General features: G+C 42.3%; 1 pseudogene; it reads right to left on the reverse strand.

Annotated features, from left to right (window-relative positions):
• Window positions 1-256: 256 nt before the first annotated feature.
• LOC113126242 (uncharacterized) lies at window positions 257-15,613 on the reverse strand (annotated as a pseudogene).
• Window positions 15,614-23,497: the final 7,884 nt, after the last annotated feature.

A 23,497-nucleotide genomic window follows, 5' to 3' on the forward strand; every position in this document is an offset into this window, starting at 1 on the left:
GTTGAGCAAAGCACTGAACCCCCAACTGCTGTTCACAGTGTGTATGTGCACGTTGGGTGGGTAATGCAATTTCCTCATTGTGGGGAATAACCTTGTCCCCACATTCAAGGGACCCAGAACACATAAGCTCCATGCCTGGATATAATTACTTCTTGGTACCTTTTCTGATCTCACACCATGTGTGCTCTGTGACAGAGCAGATCACCTAATAATCAGGCATGCCAAAAACTTGGACACATAGACGCGAACTTGCATTTCAGTCCCCAGGAGACATGGAGATTGGGATGCGAGACTGATAGCGTCTGTTCTGGGACTTCACAGTGGCACCTGCCATTGAATCCTCCGACTGCAGTTAGGATCAGCAGTTGGCTTTAAACAGATTAGAGCCTCTGGGGATGGGAAATCTGCTGCCTTTAACTGGCTCACAACTTACCAGTAATTAAAATGGATGCCAAGTTTGTGTATTCATTGGTGGTCCACAAGGGGCTTTTATAGCTGTCCTCATTAAGGAACTGCCTCCAAAAGTTTGCCCTCAATGCTCACTTTTAACAAGCCAGCAGGGATTCCTTGAGTATGTGATAGTATATGGCTAAATACCACAGCATACCATGTAGAAACAAATACATAACTTAACAATTCTTGTTAATTCTGAATGTAATAAACATAGAACTAATTGTTTTTCCTCTCTCTTTTTCAACTTTACAGCAAAGCCATGGAGAGAATGTTTTAACTTGATTTCTATGAGGACCCAAAGTTACACTTTGCACACACATTGATAAATTATCTACAGTCAAATAAGTCTGAAAAAAATGAAACCATACAAATTAATTGTTCATAAACAGAAGAAAAAACTTCCAGCAGAACCAGGCTCAGTTTGGGCGGCCATCTGCCTTGACAGGTTGGAGTGACTGGATAGAGGAGAGAGAAAAGAATAACAACAATAAACAACAAATATACTCTGCAGGTTGATGGGACCAGTAACTGCACATCAGCAATATCCAGCTTCAGTACCAGGGACACCTGCAGAAGGTACAGGGAGAGAGAGAGGGAGAGAGCACAAAGTTAGTGACTTTCAATGGTGGAATATACATATGAGTGGGGAGGAGAGGAGGGGAGGGGAAGAAAGGGGAGGAGAGGGTTAGGGTAGGGGAGCTCAGTGCACTGATGGAGAGTCCTCAGGCAGTCTAGGGCTATAGCAGCATAACTAAGGGACTATAAGCTATAAGACTAACTAAATTATAAGCTTGGTCAAAAAGGAAGGTTTTAAGTCTAGCCTTAAAAGTACAGAGAGTGTCTGCCTCCTGAACCCAGACTGGGAGCTGGTTCCATGGGAGAGGAGCTTAATAACTAAAGGCTCTGCCTCCCATTCTACCTTTGGAAACTCTGGGAACCACAAGTAGTGCTCTATTGGGATAATATGGTACTATGAGGTTTTTAAGGTATGAAGGAGCTTGATCATGAAGGGATTTGTATGTGAGGAAAAGGATTTTAAATTCTATTCTATATTTTACAGGGAGCCAATGAAGAGAAGTTAGCATAGGAGAAATATCATCTCTCTTGCTAGCTCCTGCCAGGACCGGCTGCAGCATTTTGGATTAACTGGAGGCTTTTTATGGAGATACTGGGACATCCAGATAGTAATGAGTTACAGTAATCTAGCCTTGAGGTAACAAATGCATGGGCTAGTTTTTCTGCATCATTTTGAGACAGGATGTTCCTAATTTTGGCAATGATGTGTGGTGCACCCAAATATGTGCAACCACATTTGGTGTTGTAAGTGATAAGCAATACATCAAGTTTTTTTTTGTGGTCACTTTAACAGTGCAGGTATGCTCTAAAAATTGTGAGGATTAGTATTTTGCCATTATTATATGTAATCTTGTGTGAGTATGGGTAAGTAAAGTAGTGTAACGGTAAGTGGAACCTTTGGCATTGTAGTCGTCCACCCCCGGTTGCCTAATTCCCGTTTCCTGTTAGATGCAATCTGGAGAAAGATACGAGTGCTCTTCGTACAGCGATTAGGCCACTACCTCAGCCAAGCCAGCCAGTGGGAGTCCACCGAGGGAGATCAAATTGGAAAAGGATCTTCGCCTCAACAGGGAGCCGCACTGCTGGAAGGGAAGGACAACGCACACTAGTCACTGCGGAACTACACAGGCAACATGTCAACAGCACGGAAGGAACTGGCATGGAGCATCAGGAGACGCTTGTTTATACTCTCCTGCACACATCTCTTTGAGCTAGCCAAGAACCTTGCTGCAGGCAATAACGACCCAGTGCAGTTCAACCAGGCTGACGAAGAGAGCTGCATAGACTATATCACCTCTTACATTCAGTCAGACACATTGCAACAGCTCGAGGATGAGGGGATGAGTCAGCTGCTTGTGCTGGATGATCTATTATGCCAGGTTATTCAAACAAGTGACTCTGCTGAACCATCAGCTGATGGACTCACGGAAGCTGCAACACCTACCATGCCCAGTCCCCATCCATCCAATATGATATCAGACCCACCACCATCGTCTGATAATTCACCAACCACGAATACCAATGCAAAAGCTAACACTGAATCACAGTCAATAGAAGAGCACCCCAACCTGCTGCTACACTCATCTGTCAAAGTCACTCACACTCAAATCCCAGGGCACAACTCAGTCCAGAGAGACCGGTCACCTTAAAAGACCTTTCCTATCTGCCTCGTAGGGAATTCAAAGTGTTTGGAGGACAAATTGGAGACAATAGCTCTGACATCAGCTACAACAGTCTCACAAAACAGATTAAGAGGTGTACTCAGAATTGTTAAACCTGGCACCTTCATGGACATGCTCATGTTCAAGAACTGTCTCTTCCTGAACTTCAGGGCTTCCTCAGGTCCCACCTTGGAGAAAAGGCAACAACTGAGATGTTCCAGGAGTTAATGTGTGCTAGGCAATACGAGCAAGAGTCTCATGATTGGACTCAAACAAAAACTCATCTTCCAGTCAAAGCAGGCCAACACAAACATTTCCTATGATCCTAAGACTATACAGGAAGTATTTCTTCACATGGTCTACCAAGGCCTGGGAGTTAAGTATGCAGACCTGCGGTAAAGACTAAGACCCCTCACTTTGGACAACAATGTCCCAGATGAAGAGATACTCAGAGAAGTCACAAAAATAATCAGTGATGAGAATGAACATCAGCGGAGACTAGGCCAAGTCACTCGCCAAAAGTCTTTATAAACCCAAAGCGCTGTAATTGAAGCAAAAGAAACAAGGACACAAACTTCCCAAACAATCCAACAACTCACAGCCCGAGTAGAGACTTTAACCAACATGGTAGCCATGTTAACTTTAATGGAACTGAAAGTTGCCAACCCTCATCACTTTCACCCATCACCACCAACACAAGCTCCCCCTTACACCAATGAGCATCCTCCCCCCCGACCACTATCCAGTCAACCCCCTCAACCTCCAAGAAACCAATCCACAGTCCCAGAAAAAAAAACATTTCTCTGTAAAAAGTGCAAAGAACAAGACCTCCAAGACTGTAGCCATTGCTTTGTGTGTGGTGAGTTAGGACACAGGGCAGTTGGATGCTTAAAGTGGACCGAGTTACAGGGAAACTGGAATTGGTCTCTGTCAAGGGACAGCCAGAGACCAGCACGGAGCCTCAGTCCCAGCAAGTAAAGCCCACCCCTGCACAATCTGCGACACAGGATACTACACACCAAGGTAAGCAGTCAAGAAAGTCGTCTAAACGCAGCAAGAGGAAACCCTGCATATCCTCCTGTCAAAGCACTACAGGATGCAAAGTTCCCCTAGTCGGTAAGAAAAGTACCCTTCATTGTTTGATTAGTGGCTACCCAGTGACAGTATTATTTGACTCTGGTTCACAAGTGAGCATAGTAGACAGACAGTGGGCCAAAAAGTACATTTCCAACTACCCAGTGAGATCACTGCAAGAGTTGCTAGATGATGAACTTGAAGTTTATGCAGTCAATGGCCAAGCAGTTCCTGATGACGTTTGGGTCGAACTCACAGTCACCCTCGCTGGTCACACAGACCCCAATCTCACAGTACAAGCTCCATTCCTAGTTAGTAAACTATCACTTCCCCAACCATTAGTTGGAGCCAATGTGCTCAGAGCGATTATCCAAAGACAGGAATCAGATGAAGGCGCCAAAGCTATGCTGTATGGCCTCCTACGTAGAGCTTTTGGAATGGATGAGGAGCAAGTGTTGGCCATAGTCAAATTCATTCAGGTGGCACAAAAAAATAGACTGTGACCCAGTCACAGTGAGAGTTGGCAAAGACAATGTAACTATCCCAGCCGGGAAAGCGGTTCAAGTATGGTGCAGGGTACCTCAGAATTTTGACACCTCTGACCCCCTTGTACTGTATGAACCTACAGAAGAGAATATTGCTTTAAGACATCTAAGTGTGGGAGAAGGACTCTTAGCAACATGCAAAGACCCTATGTGAAGATTCCCATCTCTAATCACTCAAACCATTAGATACTCCTACCGAAACGAACAACTCTGGGTATCATCCAACATGTCACTAAGGTGATCGAGACAGACACTCCAGAACCCCGCAACCCCTGCTGAGTCCTGGTTGCCACCAGTCGATCTTAGTCACCTCAGTCCAGACCAGCAAAAGTCTGTGGAAAAGGTGCTGATTGAAGAGTGTATGGCGTTCTTCCGTGACAGTAGTGACATCGGATGTATTCCTTCACTACAAATGGAAATCAGACTTAAAGATGACACACCAGTCCAGAGGGCCTATGCCTCCATCCCAAAGCCTCTTTACAGGGAAGTAAAAGAGTATATCCAGGAGCTACTAGTTAAAGGATGGGTTGTAAAGTCCCAGTCACCCTATGCAGCCCTGTGTCATCTGTGTGAGAAAGAAGGATGGATCTTTACGTCTGTGTATTGATTATCGCCTAACAACAAGACAGTGACAGACAAACACCCGCTTCCCCGAATCCAGGACCTCACAGACTCCCTCGGAGGTTACAGCTGGTTTTCAATCCTGGATCAGGGCAAAGCTTACCATCAAGGCTTCATTGTCGAAGGATCAAGGTACCTGACCGCATTCACAACTCCGTGGGGCCTCTACGAGTGAGTGAGGATACCTTTCGGTTTGTCGAATGCGCCGGCAGCCTTTCAACGAAGCATGGAGGAGATGCTCGACACGCTCCGAGATGAGTGTTGCATCCCCTACCTTGATGATGTGCTCTGTTTTTCAAAGTCATTTGATGAACATGTCCAAGTGTTGTGTAAAGTTCTCAGAGCCTTACAGTGCCATGGTGTGAAATTAAAGCCTGAGAAGTGTGAGTTGTTCCGCAAAGAGGTCCGATATGTCGGCCGCTTAGTGTCGGCAGATGGAATGAAAGTGGACCCTAAGGACATTGAGGCTGTGCAGGCACTCAAACACAAAAGGTCCCAAACAGTTGGAGACGTCAGACAGCTCCTGGGATTCCTTAGCTATTATCGCACGTGTGTGCAGGACTTCTCACGCATTGCAAAACCGCTGTACAACTTGCTCCAAGCTAAGTCTGACACTCCAGAACTCAACCCAACCAGAGGCAGGGCAAAATACCCCCAACAGTCTTCTCGAGCTCCAATACGATGGAACAAGGAACACCAAAAGATTCTCGAACGCTTAATCGACATGTTAACCCTCTGGGGTCTGAGGGGGTTTTTGGGGCCTGGACAAATTTTGACATGTCCTGACATTTGTGCTTTTTTCAGTGTTTTTTAAACATATTAATGTCTAAAGTCTGATAACACTGTAATCAGCACAAAATTGGCTACAATAATATGTGAGCAGCAAGTTTATACATTATTGTGTTTTTGAGAAAAAAGTGGTTATGCATGGTTAGTGAAAAACTACAATTTTTTACACACTGAAATAAGACCATAAAACACAAACAGAACATTGGTTCACAAGACTTTGGAGACCAGCATGTTGTAGGCTAAAGTGTTTACTTCAGAGTGCTGTGAATGTCATCTTGTTCACACATTCACAGTAAACAACACACTGATTTAAATTTTCTAAGACACTTTTTGTCCAGAAAGGCCATATGCAAGAGGGTGTGTCTGAGGATGAATGTGATTTACCTGAGAACACAAAAGACGCACTGAACGACCAGACAAAGGCGCGCATAATGAGCCTTTCAGTCAATGTAGATGGGACGGATTAGTGCAGCACAATACAACACAATGAGGAGCCAAACGATCCTCATTTGAATTAAAATCGGTGTTTTTACTCTGAGGACAAGCTAAACTATTTGTCTCTGTGTGGAATGTAAAGAGCGCCGCTTCACGCGCATAACGCGCCATCATCCAAACGCGCAGAAAAAGCGAGTAAATTCTATGATGAAGTTTGATATTTTGTGTCATTTCTCAGGGGTGTGCACATATTTACCTGGTTCACCTGAGATTATTTACATGTGAACAGTGGACAGAGTACAAGGCGGGACCGCATTACCTGTAATGAGGTGAGACAGGAAAAAACGGACTTCTCCTTACGTTCATACGGATTAAATAAAAAGTGATGATTTGATTTCACTTGAATTATTTCACTCAAAAGAAAACATTTCAAGCTTTCTAGCCATATAATTCTTATTTTTATGAGGCAAGTATTCGCTGAGATTCTGGTTGTTTTATTTACGCGTCTGTGAAGAGAAATGACAGAGACAGAAAAGTCTGAGAGCGCACCCTGTCGGTTTTCTTTATTTAAAAAAAGCACAACGTTTTGTTGTTATTATGATGGTATACCACTAAAACTAGACCCGTTACAGATTTGAATGATATACTTCTTTTATCTGTACGATCAGAATTGACGGAGTAATTTAAGTTTGTTTCGGCCTTATCAGAAAAAGATGCATCAAAATGCGCCGGCGCGTCGTCGACCCCAGAGGGTTAACCCAGCCACCAGTGTTAGCCTACCCCGACTTTACCCGTCCCTTTATACTTCACACAGACGCGTCCCAGAAAGGCCTCGGAGCGGTTCTTTATCAGCACCAGGACAGCAAGATGAGAGTCATAGGGTATGGGTCATGTACATTAACACCAGCCGAACAAAACTACCACTTCCACAGCGGCAAACTAGAGTTTTTAGCCCTCAAGTGGGCAGTTTGTGACAAGTTTAAGGACTATCTTTTCTATGCCCCACATTTCACCATCTTTACGGACAATAACCCCCTAACATATGTCCTAAGCACAGCTAAGCTCAAAGCGGTTGGACATCGTTGGGTGGGGAAACTCGCAGATTTTCATTTTGATATAAAGTACCGTCCAGGAAAAGTCAACATTGACGATGATGTGCTATCCCGCTGTCCACTCGACATCGATGCCTTCATGAAAGATTGTTCAGAGGAACTGTCAGAGGAAGCAGTTGGTGCAGTATGGGACGGGAGCAGAAGCGCTAAGCAGGAAGATGTACCTTGGGTTGCGATGATCAGCCATGATGAACTAGTCCAAGCACAAATAACGGATCCAGCTATCTGGAAAGTCCTGGAAATGAAAGAGAATGACATTACACCAACAGAAGACGATAGAGGTAAAGCTGACACAAACACAAGAAGACTTTTAAGAGAATGGAGTCGGTTACACATAGAGAATGGCCTCCTCTACAGGAAGACAGAAGAATGAAAACAGCTAGTCTTGCCTGCTGTTTACAAACAGGCAGCTCTCACACACCTTCATAACAAAATGGGCCATGTTGGTGTGGAGAAAGTCCTGAGTTTAGCCCGAGAGCGGTTCTATTGGCATTTCATGAAGAGGGAGATTGAGGAGTATGTTTTAAGGAAGTGCCCGTGCATTAAGCAGAAGAAGCCAGCAATGCATGAGAGAGCACCCATGGGCAGTATAACATCCAACTCCCCACTCGAGCTTGTTTGTATCGACTTAGAGTACACTTAGAGCCCTGCAAAGGTGGGTTTGAGTACATTCTGGTTGTGGTGGACCATTTCACTAGATTTGCACCCCACCAAGAATAAGGCAGCCAAAACAGCAGCAGATCGTCTCGTCAGTGATTTCATTCCCAGATTTGGATATCCTTCCAAGCTCCATCATGATCAGGGTCGGGAATTTGAAAACAAAATTTTTAAGTCATTCCAGAACTTTGCCCGATCACCCACAAGGCAACCCCGCTGAAAGACCGAATCGCACTTTGTTACAAATGCTTTGAACATTGGGAGAGAAAGAGAAACAAAACTGGAAGGACCATCTGCCCCATGTGATCCATGCTTATAATTGTACCAAGCATGAGGCCACAGACTTTTCTCCATACTACCTGTTGTATGGCAGACATCCTCGCCTCCTAGTAGATTTTCTCTTTGGCCTCATGACAAAAGAAGATACGGAAACACCACAGGGATATGCCAGGAAATGGAAAGGGAAAATGATAGAGAACGTCCTGTTCGCACTCTACACAGGAACCTGCTGTTACAAGTACACGACTTGCCAGTAGATATAGTCCAAAATCCTGTTGTTAAGCCACAAAGGAAAGACAAAAAGTCCACAGAAAGACCAAAGACTCCAGAACAGACACTAAGTCCAGAAGCAAGTGACTCAGAAGAAGATGCACCCCAATACTGGTTTCGTGTACCCAGTACCCATCCACAACTTGAAATCCAGTGTGCATCTGAGCAAGTTCACAGTGAGATGCAAAGTATACCTGAACCAAGTCAGATACATCCAGTAGAGAGACTCCACATTCAACCTGAACAAGAAAGAGACACTGGGATGGAAAAGGAACAAGCAGTAGCCATGGGAAATGGACAAGATATGGACCTACTTCGACCAGATGACGATCGGGGAGTACTCCAGCTCCACCAGGGGGTGGACATCCCGGGACCCAGTCCCCAATTAGCACCGGAGCCTTGTTCTAGGCCAGTACCCTGTTCTGAGCCAGAGCAGGACCTCCAGCCTGAGTGGCGACCCCGGTTGAGGCAGTCCACCAGGCAGAGACGACCAAATATGATCTTCACTTACCCATCCCTGGGTCAGCCAACCTATCAGTATCATCCGCAGTCAGCGTTCAGCCTGAACCATTTCATGTATTACCCTCCCCTTTATTCTCACCCCCTTTACCCCCCATCCCTTATGCTAAACCCTTACCTACATGTCCCCTTTGTAGCCCCCTGCTCTTGAACTGAGAAGACACTTGAGGAAGACATTCCAGAGACATTATATAAGAAGAAGAAGTACTTTATTAATCCCCAAGGGGAAATTCAGTTGTTACAGCAGTTATTAAATTTGAGATTATTTAAATTATATTGATTAATAGTAATTCATAAAGTAATTAACTATCTATTTGGGGGGGGTTGTGTTTGTGTGTGTGTGTGTGTATATGTGTGTGTGTGTGTGTGTGTGTGTGTGTGTGTGTGTGTGTGTGTGTGTGTGTGTGTGTGCGTTATTGTTTATATTGAGGAATTATAGTGTCTTATGGCCGTGGACACAAAAGACTTCCTGAATCTTTCAGTCTTGGCTTTAGGGGGAATTAGTCTGTGGGTGAATGAACTTCCCATTCGCCACGGTTCCTCATGAAGTGGGTGGGCAGGATTGTCCAATATGGAGTTTATTTTGTCCACCATCCTCATCTCTGCCACAGCCTCCTGACTGTACAGTTCTAGTCCAACAACAGATTTTTCCTTCCTGATCAACTTATTTAGTCTGTTGGCCTCACCAGCCTTGATGCCACCTCCCCAGCACACAACTGCAAAGAACAGTGCACTTGCTACTACAGACTGATAGAACATGTTCAGTAGCTTGTTGCACACACCAAAAGAAAGAGTCTCCTGAGGAAGAACAGTCTGCTCTGTCCTTTCTTGAAGAGTGCATCTGTATTGTTTGACCAGTCCAGTTTGTTGTTAATGTGGACTCCAAGGTATTTGTAGGAGTCCACAATCTCTACTTCGTCTCTAAGGATGGAGACAGGGACTGGGGTCTTCCTGCTCCTCCTAAAGTCCACCACCAGTTCTCTGGTTTTCTTGATATTGAGCTTTAGACAGTTGTTGTTACACCAATCAACAAAGCTTTCTATCAAGTGTCTGTATTCCTCATCGTTATTATTGTTGATGCATCCAATGATTGAAGAGTCATCACAGAACTTTTGGAGGTGACAGGTTCCTGAGTTGTAGCGGAAGTCTGAGGTGTAGAGTGTAAACAGGAATGGTGCTAGTACAGTTCCTTGAGGTGCACCGGTGCTGCTCATCACCACATCAGATATGCACCCATCTAAGCGAACAAACTGTGGCCACCCAGTGAGGTAGTCTTTGATCCACTCTACCATATCTGCAGGAACTTCCATATCCTGCATCTTTGCACTTAGCAGGTGGGGCTGAATAGTGTTGAAAGCACTTGAAAAGTCAAAAAACATGACTCTCACAGTGTTGCCCTGCCTCTCCAGATGGGAGTATGCTCTGTGCATTAAGAAGATGATGGCATCTTCCACTCCGATGTGTTTTTGATATGCAAACTGCAGGGGGTCCAGAAATTCAGACACTTGGGACCTCAGGTGTTGCAGGACCAGTCTCTCAAACACTTTCATGACATGTGATGTTAGCGCTACTGGTCTGAAGTCACTAAGGGTACTGGGACGGGTTCTTTTTGGTAATGGGACAATACAGGAAGTTTTCCATAACTTAGGCACCTTTTTGAGCCTCAAAGAGAGGTTAAAGAGTTTCTGAAAAACCTCTGCAAGCTGTCCAGCACACACCTTAAGTACTCTGGGACTGATCTCATCTGGTCCTTTTGCTTTGTTGGCCTTTAGGTTAGCTAGTTTCTTCCTCACCTGTTCTGTGGCAAAGGCTGGGCCTGTGTATTGTGTTGATGAGGAGTCAGATGATGAGGGCAGGGGAGGAGTTATTGGAGGTGAAGTACACTTCGATGTCGTATGGCTGCTGATAGAGGAGAGGTTTTCAATGGGCAATGAGGAGGCAGCATTGGCAGAGGTGTTGGGTGTGGTGATGTGAAGAGACCCCAAGGCAATCAGCTAAGGTGGTGTAGGGAGGAGGGATGGTGTATAAGGACAATGGATCAGAGTAAGATGCAGAGGTGGTGTCAAATCTATTAAAGAACAGGTTAAGTTCATTAGCAAACTTTGAGTCTCCTTCCACAGCAGTGTGCGACTTCTTATAACCAGTCATTATTTTCCACCCATTCCACACCTCTTTGATATTTTTCTGTCTCAACTTGTGCTCTACTCTGTCTCTATAGAGCTGCTTTGCCTCCCTCAGCTTCCTCTTGAGTTCCTTCTGTGCTGCTCGGAGTTCCTCCTTGTCTCTTGCCATGAATGCCCTCTTCTTCTTATTGAGGAGGCCTTTAATGTCCTTATTTATGCATGGTTTATTATTGGGGAAACAACGAACTTTTTTGGATGGAACAATATTGTCCTCACAGAAGTGGATGTAATCTGTGATGCAGTGAGAGATGCCTTCGATGTCCTCACCTGGAGCGTCCATGGAAAGGTCCCAGTTTGTAACCCTGAAGCACTCCTGCAGGGCCTCCTCAGCATCCTTTGACCAAACTTTCACATATCTCTTGGTAGCAGACTGCTGTCTTACTACAGGCTTGTATGTCGGTACTAAATATATTAAGTTGTGGTCTGATCCACCAAGTGGGGGTAAGGCTGAAGAGCTGTATGCCTCCTTCACATTGGCATAAAGGAGATCAAGAATCTTATTTTCTCGTGTTGCACAGTCCACATACTGTTTGAAGTTAGTCAGAGTTCCCGAAATACTGACATAGTTAAAATCCCCATTAATTAGTATAAGGGCACTGGGGTGTTTTGTTTGGAGACCAGCGACAACTGTGTGGATGATGTCACATGCACTCTGTGCTGCAGTTGATGGAGGAATGTAAACAGTTGCAACAATGGCGTGTGAAAACTCACGGGGCAGGTAGTATGGCCTCAGTCCAACCACCAACAGCTCAATGTCTGGAATACAGATACAGTCTTTCACTGTTATATGTCCAGGGTTGCACCATATAGAGTTAACAAAAACTGCGAGACCACCTCCTCTTTTCTTGCTGCTCTGTTTGCCTCTGTCCTCTCGCACTAGTGAGAACCCAGACAGTTCAAGCGAGCTGTCCGGTATATGTTTATTCAGCCAGGTCTCGGTGAAGCAAAGCAAGCTACACTCTCTGTACTCTCGCTGGCTGCTAGCTAAAGCTGTAAGTTCATCCACTTTGTTGCAGAGTGACCTCACATTCCCCATAGTAATTTTTGGGAGAAATGGTTTAAATCTCCTACGTTTTTCTCGATGCTTCACTCCTGCTCTGCAGCCCCTCCTACGCCTCCTCAGGTCTTGGGGGATGTCAGGTTTTATACCAAGAAGCAGACTTGTTCCCTTGAGAGCTAACAGTTGCTCCCTTGTATAGATGCCGTTGCCACAGAAACGTATATTTTCTGATGCAGTTTCCATTATCCCCATCTGTCTTTCCACAGGAATTCCAATAACCCAACTCATCCACTTTCATTCGTTATCAGAGAGAAAGCTGCAAAAAACAAAAAACAAAGAGGAGCTGCTGTAACAGGCTGCCACTTAACAGGCGCCATTCTAGAAGTAGAAAAGTTTTAGTTTTAAAAGACTTTTATGGTTCATGGGACCTTTGAGTTATTTAAGTGAAGTGTAAGGAGTCACTTTTGTTGTTGGAGAGCGTGTGGTGCACCCAAATATGTGCAACCACATTTGGTGTTGTAAGTAATAAGCAATACATCAAGCTTTTTTTGTGGTCACTTTAACAGTGCAGGTATGCTCTAAAAATTGTGAGGATTAGTATTTTGCCATTATTATATGTAATCCTGTGTGAGTATGGGTAAGTAAAGTAGTGTAACTGTAAGTGGAACCTTTGGCATTGTAGTCGTCCACCCCTGGTTGCCTAATGCGGACCAACTTCCCGTTTCCTGTTAGATGCAATCTGGAGAAAGATACGAGTGCTCCTGTGTTTCTTACCGAGAGACTCTACTTATATTTCACAGACACAATTCTTTTTGTTATTGTGGCCACAGAATCAAGCGTTTCACGCAGTGAGGTTACAGCGCTGTCAACAATATGATCAATTTGGTAGGGAGTGGGATTAAGGCAGCTGCCCTCCACTATGTTTCTACTTGGCATAGATGTAAATAAAGATGGAATCATTTTCTTAAATTTATTAACAGCGTTGTCGGACAAACATCTGCTGTAGTGGAATTTTCTTCCAAACACTGCATGATCCATCATTTTAAATTCAAAAGTTATTAAAGAATGATCTGACAAAACCGGATTTGGGGGAAAAACTATTAGATGTTCAATTTCGATGCCATAGGTCAGAACAAGATCAAGGGTGTGATTGAAACAGTGGGTGGGTTTATTAACATTTTGAATGAAACCAATTGAATCTAATATAGAATTAAGTGCAATGCTGAGGCTGTTATTTTCAACATCTACATGAATATTAAAATCTCCCACTATAATAACTTCATCTGATCTACAGTGGGTACGGAAAGTATTCAGACCCCTTTAAATTTTTCACTCTTTGTGTCATTGCAGCCATTTGCCAAAATCAAAAGTTCATTTTATTTCTCATTAATGTACACTCAGCACCCCATCTTGACAGAAAAAAAACAAATGTAGAAATTTTTGCAAATTTATTAAAAAAGAAAAACTGAAATATCACATGGTCATAGGTATTCAGACCCTGTGGTCAGTATTGAGTAGAAGCACCCTTTTGAGCTAGTACAGCCATGAGTCTTCTTGGGAATGATGCAACAAGTTTTTCACACCTGGATTTGGGGATCCTCTGCCATTCTTCCTTGCAGATCCTCTCCAGTTCTGTCAGGTTGGATGGTGAACGTTGGTGGACAGCCATTTTCAGGTCTCTCCAGAGATGCTCAATTGGGTTTAGGTCAGGGCTCTGGCTGGGCCAGTCAAGAACGGTCACAGAGTTGTTCCGAAGCCAGTCCTTTGTTATTTTAACTGTGTGCTTAGGGTCATTGTCCTGTTGAAAGGTGAACCTTCGGCCCAGTCTGAGGTCCTGAGCACTCTGGAAGAGGTTTTCTTCCAGGATATCTCTGTACTTGGCTGCATTCATCTTTACTTCAATTGCGACCAGTCGTCCTGTCCCTGCAGCTGAAAAACACCCCCACAACATGATACTCCCACCACCATGTTTCACTGTAGAGATTGTCTTGGACAGGGGATGAGAAGTGCCTGGTTTTCTCCACACATACCACTTAGAATTAACGCCAAAAAGTTCAATCTTGGGCTCGTCAGACCAGAGAATCTTATTTCTCATAGTCTGGGAGTCCTTCATGTGTTTTTTGGCAAACTTTATGCAGGCTTTCATGTGTCTTGCACTGAGGAGAGGCTTCTGTCGGGCCACTCTGCCATAAAGCCCCGACTGGTGGAGGGCTGCAGTGATAGTTGACTTTGTGGAACTTTCTCCCATCTCCCTACTGTATCTCTGGGGCTCAGCCACAGTGATCTTTGGGTTCTTCTTTACCTCTCTCACCAAGGCTCTTCTCCCACGATTGCTCAGTTTGGCTGGACGGCCAGGTCTAGGAAGAGTTCTGGTCATCCCAAACTTTTTCCGTTTGAGGATTATGGAGGTCACTGTGCTTTTAGGAACCTTGAGTGCTGCAGAAATTCTTTTGTAACCTTGGCCAGATCTGTGCCTTGCCACAATTCTGTCTCTGAGCTCCTTGGGCAGTTCCTTCGGCCTCATGATTCTCATTTGCTCTGACATGCACTGTGAGCTGTAAGGTCTTATATAGACAGGTGTGTGCCTTTCCTAATCAAGTCCAGTCAGTTTAATTAAACACAGCTGGACGCCAATGAAGGAGCAGAACCATCTCTAGGGGGATCAGAAGAAAAGGACAGCATGTGAGTTAAATATGAGTGTCACTGCAAAGGGTCTGAATACTTATGACCATGTGATATTTCAGTTTTTCTTTTTTAATAAATTTGCAAAAATTTCTACATTTCTGTTTTTTTCTGTCAAGATGGGGTGCTGAGTGTACATTAATGAGAAATAAAATGAACTTTTTTGATTTTGGCAAATGGCTGCAATGACACAAAGAGTGAAAAATTAAGGGGTCTGAATATTTTCCATACCCACTGTAAGCACTAAATCAGACAGGAAGTCTGGGAATTCAGTTAAAAACTCTGAGTAAGGGACAGGTGGATGGTATAGAATGACAAGTAGAACTGGTTCTTGTGTTTTCCAGTTTGGATGCCAGAGACTAAGAGTGAGGCTCTCAAATGAGACCCTGTGGTCAGTATTGAGTTTGTGTACTGTTCTGAGGATGAAAGTTTAATAATAAGTTTGAGTGGAAGATTGCAGCTACTCCTCCACCTCGACCTGTGCTTCGAGGAACATGATAATTTTTATGACTGAGGGGGGTTGATTCATTCAGACTGACATATTCATCCTGCTGTAACCAGGTTTCAGTAAGATAAAGTAGGTCAATTTCGTGATCAGAATCAAATCAGTTATCAAATCATTTACTAACAGAGATTTAGATGAAAGGGACCTAATATTTAATAGTCCACATTTGACAGTTCTGTTTTTCTGTTCAATAAGAGGAGTGGTCTTAATTTTTATTAAGTTTTTATGAATAACTCCTCTTCTGTTAACTTCTGATTTATTTCATTTATATGTTCGAAGGGCAGACACAATCTCTATGTGGTTTGAGGGGGGCGGCGGCTCTAAGGAAACTGCAGAGAGGCGTTTTAGACTGAGTCTCTGCATCCCGGTCCCCACTCTGGATTGTCAGGCTTTAGGTCGGCTAATAAACTCGGCCAAATTTCTCCGGAACTCCATTCCGACATCTTGACAACAGAGACGCCGCTGCCAAAAAAGGCCATCCTCACCCTCAGCTAGCTCGACAGAGTCTCCAGCCTTCCAACTGCAACACCCAACTGCAACTTTGGGTGCAGTCCTATCATTATTTACAAAACACAACAATATTATTGAAATGTGAAAGATGGCTTGCACCTTTCTCATCAATCTCGAAATCTTGTAATATTGTAAATATTTATATTGTAAAATCTATTGTAAGCAGAATATTGATCCATTCCTGCACAGTGTTATATTTTTAGGGTTTGCATGAATTTCACCATTCAAGTGGTGGCGACCAAAGTGATATTTTTTTTGACCCAAATCCCTGGCAGCACCTATGGTGTGGTTGTCAGCCATTTGTCTTAATAAAGACGATAAAAATGGAAAAACAAATGACTGCTGTTGCAAGTTTTTAAAAAAATTTGCGTCTGACACAGTCAGACAGTGCTCATGACTCCTCCAGTGATGTCACTCCCTGGCCAATTCATGGCCCGCAGTCTGTTGATGTCACATTTTAGTAATGGCCCAGCTCACTTGGTAATAAAAAAGTACCTGCTTCCTAATGGAAAACCAATAGCACAAAATCGAGTCGAGCCGGGTAATGCTAGTGGGTTGACTCGTATGTATATATTTTAATGTATTTTACGCTGTCTCTTATTGTGCCTTGATCTTTCATGCTGTATGTTGTTGGAAAGCATGTTGTACATTGTTTGAAAAGTGCTCTATAGGTAAAGTTTATTATTATTACAATTGAACATATTTTTTTACATAATGACATAATGTATGATAGGCCACCATGTGTATAACACTTAAATTCATGATATATTTCAATAATGGAGCCCATACTGGACCACACAACAGCCATGCAGTTTCTATTAAGGGAAGGTTTTACTTTGTGTACTAAAGTTAAAAGAAAAGACTGACTTGTTTGTAGTTTATCTCTGTTGGAATTGTATAATGTTTAGGTTTAAGAAAAATATGCATGTTGAGTTAAATTAACAATTTTATTAATGTTATAGGACCTGCAAGGTTATGAAACAATTATGGATAAAAACAAAGCACACACGCACGCACACACAATTTTGACACAGAAATTGCAGCAACTAAAATGTGATCTCCTATGGGAAAATCCTTTGCTACGTCACAATGTGTATTTTGTCACTCTATGATATAGTACATAGTGACAAAATACACATTGATACACATAACTAATAACATACATAATGTCCGTCTTTCATAGTGTTATAGAACTACTAGAAGGTTTCTAATTAGAACTCTACTGTACAACTGTTGGTCATAATATGTTGCTGGCATAAAAGACTTTTGCTGATTTTGTCAGCCCTTGTTATTTTGTTCTCAGGAGAAGAAAAAGATTGAAGTGAAAAAATGGCTAAAATGCTATGGTTGACAAATCTGATGTAATCATATTGGGATGCATCGTGACAACTCTGTCTCCTAGAAATTCACGTCTTTTTTAATCAAGCATTTAAGCCAAAATAGGCTCAGGGTTGTTATGACTGACTTTACCTTGTTATGATGTGTATTCCATAATGTTCCTGTATTTTACTATGTCTTCTATATGTGAAGCACCTTGTGACAGCTGTCTGAGAAAGGTGCTATAAAAAATTAATTTTATTTACTTACTCACTTACATACAGATTTTTTAGAATCGAGATAGGGGCTTCCCTAAGAATGCTCACTCATTTCTTGGCACAGTCCTTAGTGCATAGTGGTAACTAGGGCTGGCTGTACTGACCCTAAACATCCCTTAGATATGCTGCTACAGGCTTAGTTTGCAGGGAACAGACTTCACATCATGCACCAAGCTTCTATTCTCTCTCCCCTCCTTGTCGCCACTCTCCTCTCCACTTCTCTTCTCTCATCTCCTCCACACTTCTTGCCTCTTCTCTCCTTTCCTCCACGGTTCTGCCCTGCCCTGCCCTCCCCCCTCCTCTCTCCTATGTTTAGGATTTCTGGAAAACAATCAAAACAGAAAGTACTATGATGTAATGTTTACACATTGATACTTAACAGGTATTGTTGTGTATAATTACATTTTCATTCCTCACAAAAGCATACTAAAATTTTGTAATTAATGACCATGATAATTCTTTAAACAAGCTCTTACTGTAATATCCAGATCACGATCTTTTCCTAAACCTAACCAAGTTGTTTTTTTGTCTTTAAACATAATCACATCATTACTGTAACAATGTCAAATCCTAAAAAAGCTAGTTACTTAGTTTTGCAAAGAGATTTTTAGTACTTTGACTGCAGCATTTGTCTAGGTACCAATAAGGCTGATAATTCACCAAGATTGGCCTGTGGCTCATATCAGAGGTGTGGGAAAAATTACCTACATGTTCTGTTTAAGATGGAGGACTACTAAATGTTGTTTCTTTAATTTGTGTATCTTATAAGCTTAACAAGACAATATGAGTTTATACACAGCTAGTTCCGAAGGACAGGATACTGCCGTGCCTCCAGGTGTGCTTATATCACATTAGCTGACAATGACAAATTGGAGAAGAGGTAAAATGAAGCTAACACAGTAAGTCAAACAACATGGGCTTTAACCTGCTTGCAGACTTGGCAGTATTTGTGTTCCTTAGCAACACTCATATCCTGGTCTGATTACAACACTATTTGTGTTAAAACAGATTAAATAAACAACCAAATCAATCTGTTTTCATTGTGTCCAGCTTACTTGACAATAAATTTCAATCTAATTGTGATTCTTATTACTGTCAACTAACAAATGGTGTTTGTAGAACTGTTGTATAAAAGCAATACTACACTTTTACTGAAACCAGCATAGCTGTGATGCAATTGCAGGAAGGAGGCTGCAGACTGTGCTGATATTTAGTTCACCAGCATGACCTTGAGTGTGATATTGTTTATTATTTAGAAGCATTAATAATTATAACAGTAAATACATAATGTACATACTATACTATACTATATATTATACTAGTATATATATATATGTATATATATAGTATACTATATACTCTTAGTCTCTCGCATCCAAACTGAAAAACACAAAAACCAGTTCTACTTGTCATTGTGTACCGTCCACCTGTCCCTTACTCAGAGTTTTTAACTGAATTCCCTGACTTCTTGTCTGATTTAGTGCTTAGATCAGATAAAGTCATTATAGTGGGAGATTTTAACATTCATGTAGATGTTGAAAATAACAGCCTCAGCATTGCATTTTATTCTATATTAGATTCAATTGGTTTCATTCAAAATGTTAATAAACCCACCCACTGTTTCAATCACACCCTTGATCTTGTTCTGACTTATGGTGTCGAAATTGAACATCTAATAGTTTTTCCCCCAAATCCTGTTTTGTCAGATCATTCTTTAATAACTTTTGAATTTAAAATGATGGATCATGCAGCGTTTGGAAGAAAATTCCACTACAGCAGATGTTTATCCGACAACGCTGTTAATAAATTTAAGAAAATGATTCCATCTTTATTTACATCTATGCCAAGTAGAAACATAGTGGAGGGCAGCTGCTTCAATCCCACTCCCTACCAAATTGATCATATTGTTGACAGCGCTGTAACCTCACTGCGTGAAACGCTTGATTCTGTGGCCCCTCTGAAAAAGAAGTTAGTGAATCAGAGAAGACTAGCCCCATGGTATAATTTACATATTCGTACCTTAAAGTAGGCATCACGAAGGCTGGAAAGGAAGTGGCGTTCCACAACTTTTTCTAGCCTGGAAAAACAGTCCACTAACATATAAAAAAGCTCTCCGTAAAGCCAGAACTGCATACTATTCATCACTAATAGAGGAAAATAAGAACAATCCCAGGTTTCTTTTCAGCACTGTAGCCAGGCTGACAAAAAGTCACAGCTCTGTTGAGCCCAGTGTTCCCTTAGCTCTTAGCAGTGATGAATTTATGAGTTTCTTTACAAATAAAATCACAACTATTAGAGATAAAATTCAGCAGATGCTTCCTATACCTGCAATAAATGAATCTTCTACTACAGTAGCTCTTGAATCATCTGTAGGACCTCAGTTATGTTTAGACTGCTTCTCTCCCATAGATCTCTCTGAATTTACATCAGTAGTTGCTTCATCGAAATCATCAACGTGTCTCTTAGACCCCATCCTGACTAGACTGCTTAAAGGCACCCTGCCATTAATGAACTCATCTTTATTAGACTTGGTAAATTTATCTCTAGTATCATGCTACGTACCACAGGCCTTTAAGACTGCAGTAATCAAACCCTTACTCAAAAAGCCTAGTCTTGATCCAGGAGTCTTGGCTAATTATAGACCAATATCCAACCTGCCATTTATTTCTAAAATCCTAGAAAAAGCTGTTGCTAAGCAGCTGTCAGTCCACTTGCACAGGAATGAACTATTTGAAGATTTTCAATCAGGATTTAGAGCACATCATAGTACAGAAAAAGCACTGTTGAAAGTTACCAACGATCTTCTCTTAGCCTCAGATAATGGACTTGTTTCTATCCTTGTCCTCCTAGACCTTAGTGCTGCATTCGACACCATTGACCACAACATCTTATTACAGAGACTGGAACATGTGATTGGTATCAGAGGAACAGCATTAAAATGGTTCCAATCCTATTTATCGGACAGATTCCAGTTTGTTCATGTCCATGATGAACCTTCCACTTGAACAAAAGTTAGTTATGGAGTTCCACAAGGCTCTGTGCTAGGACCGATTCTGTTCACCCTTTACATGCTTCCTTTAGGCTATGTCATTAGGAAGCACTCTATTAATTACCACTGCTATGCAGATGACACTCAGTTGTATCTATCTATTAAACCTGTTAACACAAACCAGTTAACCAGACTTCAAGCCTGTCTAACTGACATAAAGGCCTGGATGACCAGTAACTTTTTACTTTTAAACTCAGAGAAAACAGAAGTCATTATATTTGGGTCAAAAAATCTCAGAAATAACTTTTCTAAAATTATAGCTACTTTAGATGGCATAGCCCTGGCCTCCAGCACTACTGTAAAAAACCTTGGAGTTATTTTTGACCAGGACATGTCCTTTAACTCACACATAAAACAAATCTGTAGAACTGCAGTCTTTCACCTGCGCAACATTTCCAAAATTAGGAGCTGAAAAACTAGTCCATGCATTTGTTACCTCAAGGCTAGATTACTGTAACTCATTACTATCTGGATGTCCCAATATCTCCATAAAAAGCCTCCAATTAATCCAGAATGCCGCAGCCAGAGTCCTGACAGGAACTAGCAAGAGAGATCATATTTCTCCTATATTGGCTTCTTTTCATTGGCTCCCTGTAAAATATAGAATAGAATTTAAAATCCTTCTTCTCACATACAAATCCCTTCATAATCAAGCTCCTTCATACCTTAAAGACCTCATGGTACCATATTATCCGAATAGACCACTTCGCTCTCAGAGTGCAGGTCTACTTGTGGTTCCCAGAGTTTCCAGAAGCAGAAGCAGAATATCAAGCTCCTCTCCTGTGAAACCAGCTCCCAGCCTGGGTTCAGGAGGCAGACACTCTGTGTAGTTTTAAGGCTAGACTTAAAACCTTCCTCTTTGACAAAGCATATAGTTAGGGCTGGCCTCGGGCAACCTTGAACCATCCCTTAGTTATGCTGCTATAGGCCTAGACTGCCCGAGGACCATCGGTGCACTGAGCTCCCCTACCCTAACCCCCCCCCCTCTTCCTCTCCTCCGACCTCACATGTATATTCCACCACTGAATGTCACTAACCTTGTGCCCTCTCTCTCCCCTAGTTTGTGCTCTCTCCCTCTCTCTCTGTTCTCTCTGTACCTTCTGCAGGTGTCCCTGGTCCTGGAGCTGTATATCGCTGATGTGCAGTTACTGGTCCCACCAACCTGCAGTGTCTATCTGTTGTTTATTGTTGCTGTTCTTTTCTCTCTGCTCTATCCACTCACCCCAACCGGTCGAGGCAGATGGCCACCCAAACTGAGCCTGGTTCTGCTGGAGGTTTTTTCTTCCGTTAAAGGGAGTTTTTCCTCTCCACTGTCGCCAAGTGCTTGCTCATAAGGGAATTGTTGGGTTTTTAGTTTTAGTTTTTGTAAAGTGCCTTGAGATGATTTGTATTGTGATTTGGTGCTATACAAATAAAATTGAATTGAATTGAATTGAATATGTGTGTGTGTGTGTGTGTGTGTGTGTGTATATGTGTGATATGTGTGTATGTATAAACTACTGTCTAGCCTAAACAGAAAAACAGAACTAGAACTAAGGTATATGCAGGGTAGAGTCTTTTCACACAGGCGGGAATATACACACACAAGGATCCAGGAAAACAGAGAGGCAGGTAAGTTGCATGAGCTGAGTGATTAGAATTCAGGATTCACAGAGAAACAGGTGAGTGGCATGAAATGGGAGAGAGGGACCCATGACACATGGAGAAGCAAGAGAGTAGTGCTAGCTGGGAAACAGGGATCCAGGAAACACAGAGAATCAGTGAGTAGCACACATTGGGAAACAGGAACATGGAAACTAAAACAACAGAACCTTCTGGAGAACACAGGGAGCATGGTGAAACCACTGTTACCATCCAAGGTCACAGTACAATCTGGCAAAGATGTGTTGTAAAGTGCTGTCTTATAACAGCTCCCTCTTATGGCTCAGTGAGAGCCAGCTGTGTCTCATTCGCTGGCAGTCACACAGAACACATACATACACATGGAGACAGAGAAAGGAGGGGAAACAAGGAATAGAGCACATGGAAACCAACCAGAACCAGGTGAAAGCAATAAAAGTCAATGAAAATATAAAGCTACAGATAACCAATACCGAAAACACAGGAATAACCCAAAAAATAAGGGTCTGTAGGTCCTGATACAAAATACAAGACTTATAGCTGTATTTATGACTTATATCAGTAACAATAACTAAGAAAAGTAACGGTCCTTCCACTTGCACATTCTAACCCTCTCCATTCGGCAGCACATCATGTAACATTATTTCATGTCAGTATTTGGCTGTGAAAGTGTCCCACTCAGCTGTGTGATAAATGCCTGTAATAACTGCAGATCTAATATGTAGACCAGTGTCCTTTCATTCATGATAAGGGTTCCTCCCGTGAGAAGACATGTCTACAAAATCAGAACATAAGAACAATGGGACTGGGATTGTGCCCACATCAAGCCATCATTGCCAATCTCAACCTGACCTAACCTGCGGTTTTACCCCTAACAAAATTTCTGCATTAATCAAAAGTGGAATGGAAAAAGGACCCTGCGTGCCTCTGGGATATTTTTCCATTAACCATTTTGACACATGACTGACTGTGGGGGATTATTGGTTTTTGAAGAACAATTAACAGCTGTACATTTGCATTTTAATACAGTTCTCCTCAACGTGCTAATGAAATTTCATTCTCAGCTTTGTTGCCACCTTTTTCCTCCAGCAATTTAGACTAACAGCAAAAAGCCCTCTAGCTTTAATCATTTTAATTGCATGAAATATTAGTTTTCATTAATCACTTCTGAATCTTCACAGTTAGACAGCAGACATTACAGATCCTCTGTTACCTGTTGCTTCCTGGATGGTTTAGGACAATGCAGGCCAAGACAGAGAGTACAAGAAAAGCTTTAGCTTAGGCTACACAAATTACTATTTCTCATTTCTTGAAATGTTTGTTAATTTCATAGAACTAAAATGATGAGTGATATGAGTAAAA

This window comes from Mastacembelus armatus, chromosome 11 (assembly GCF_900324485.2).
Source record: "Mastacembelus armatus chromosome 11, fMasArm1.2, whole genome shotgun sequence".
NCBI classification, from domain to species: Eukaryota; Metazoa; Chordata; class Actinopteri; order Synbranchiformes; family Mastacembelidae; genus Mastacembelus; species Mastacembelus armatus.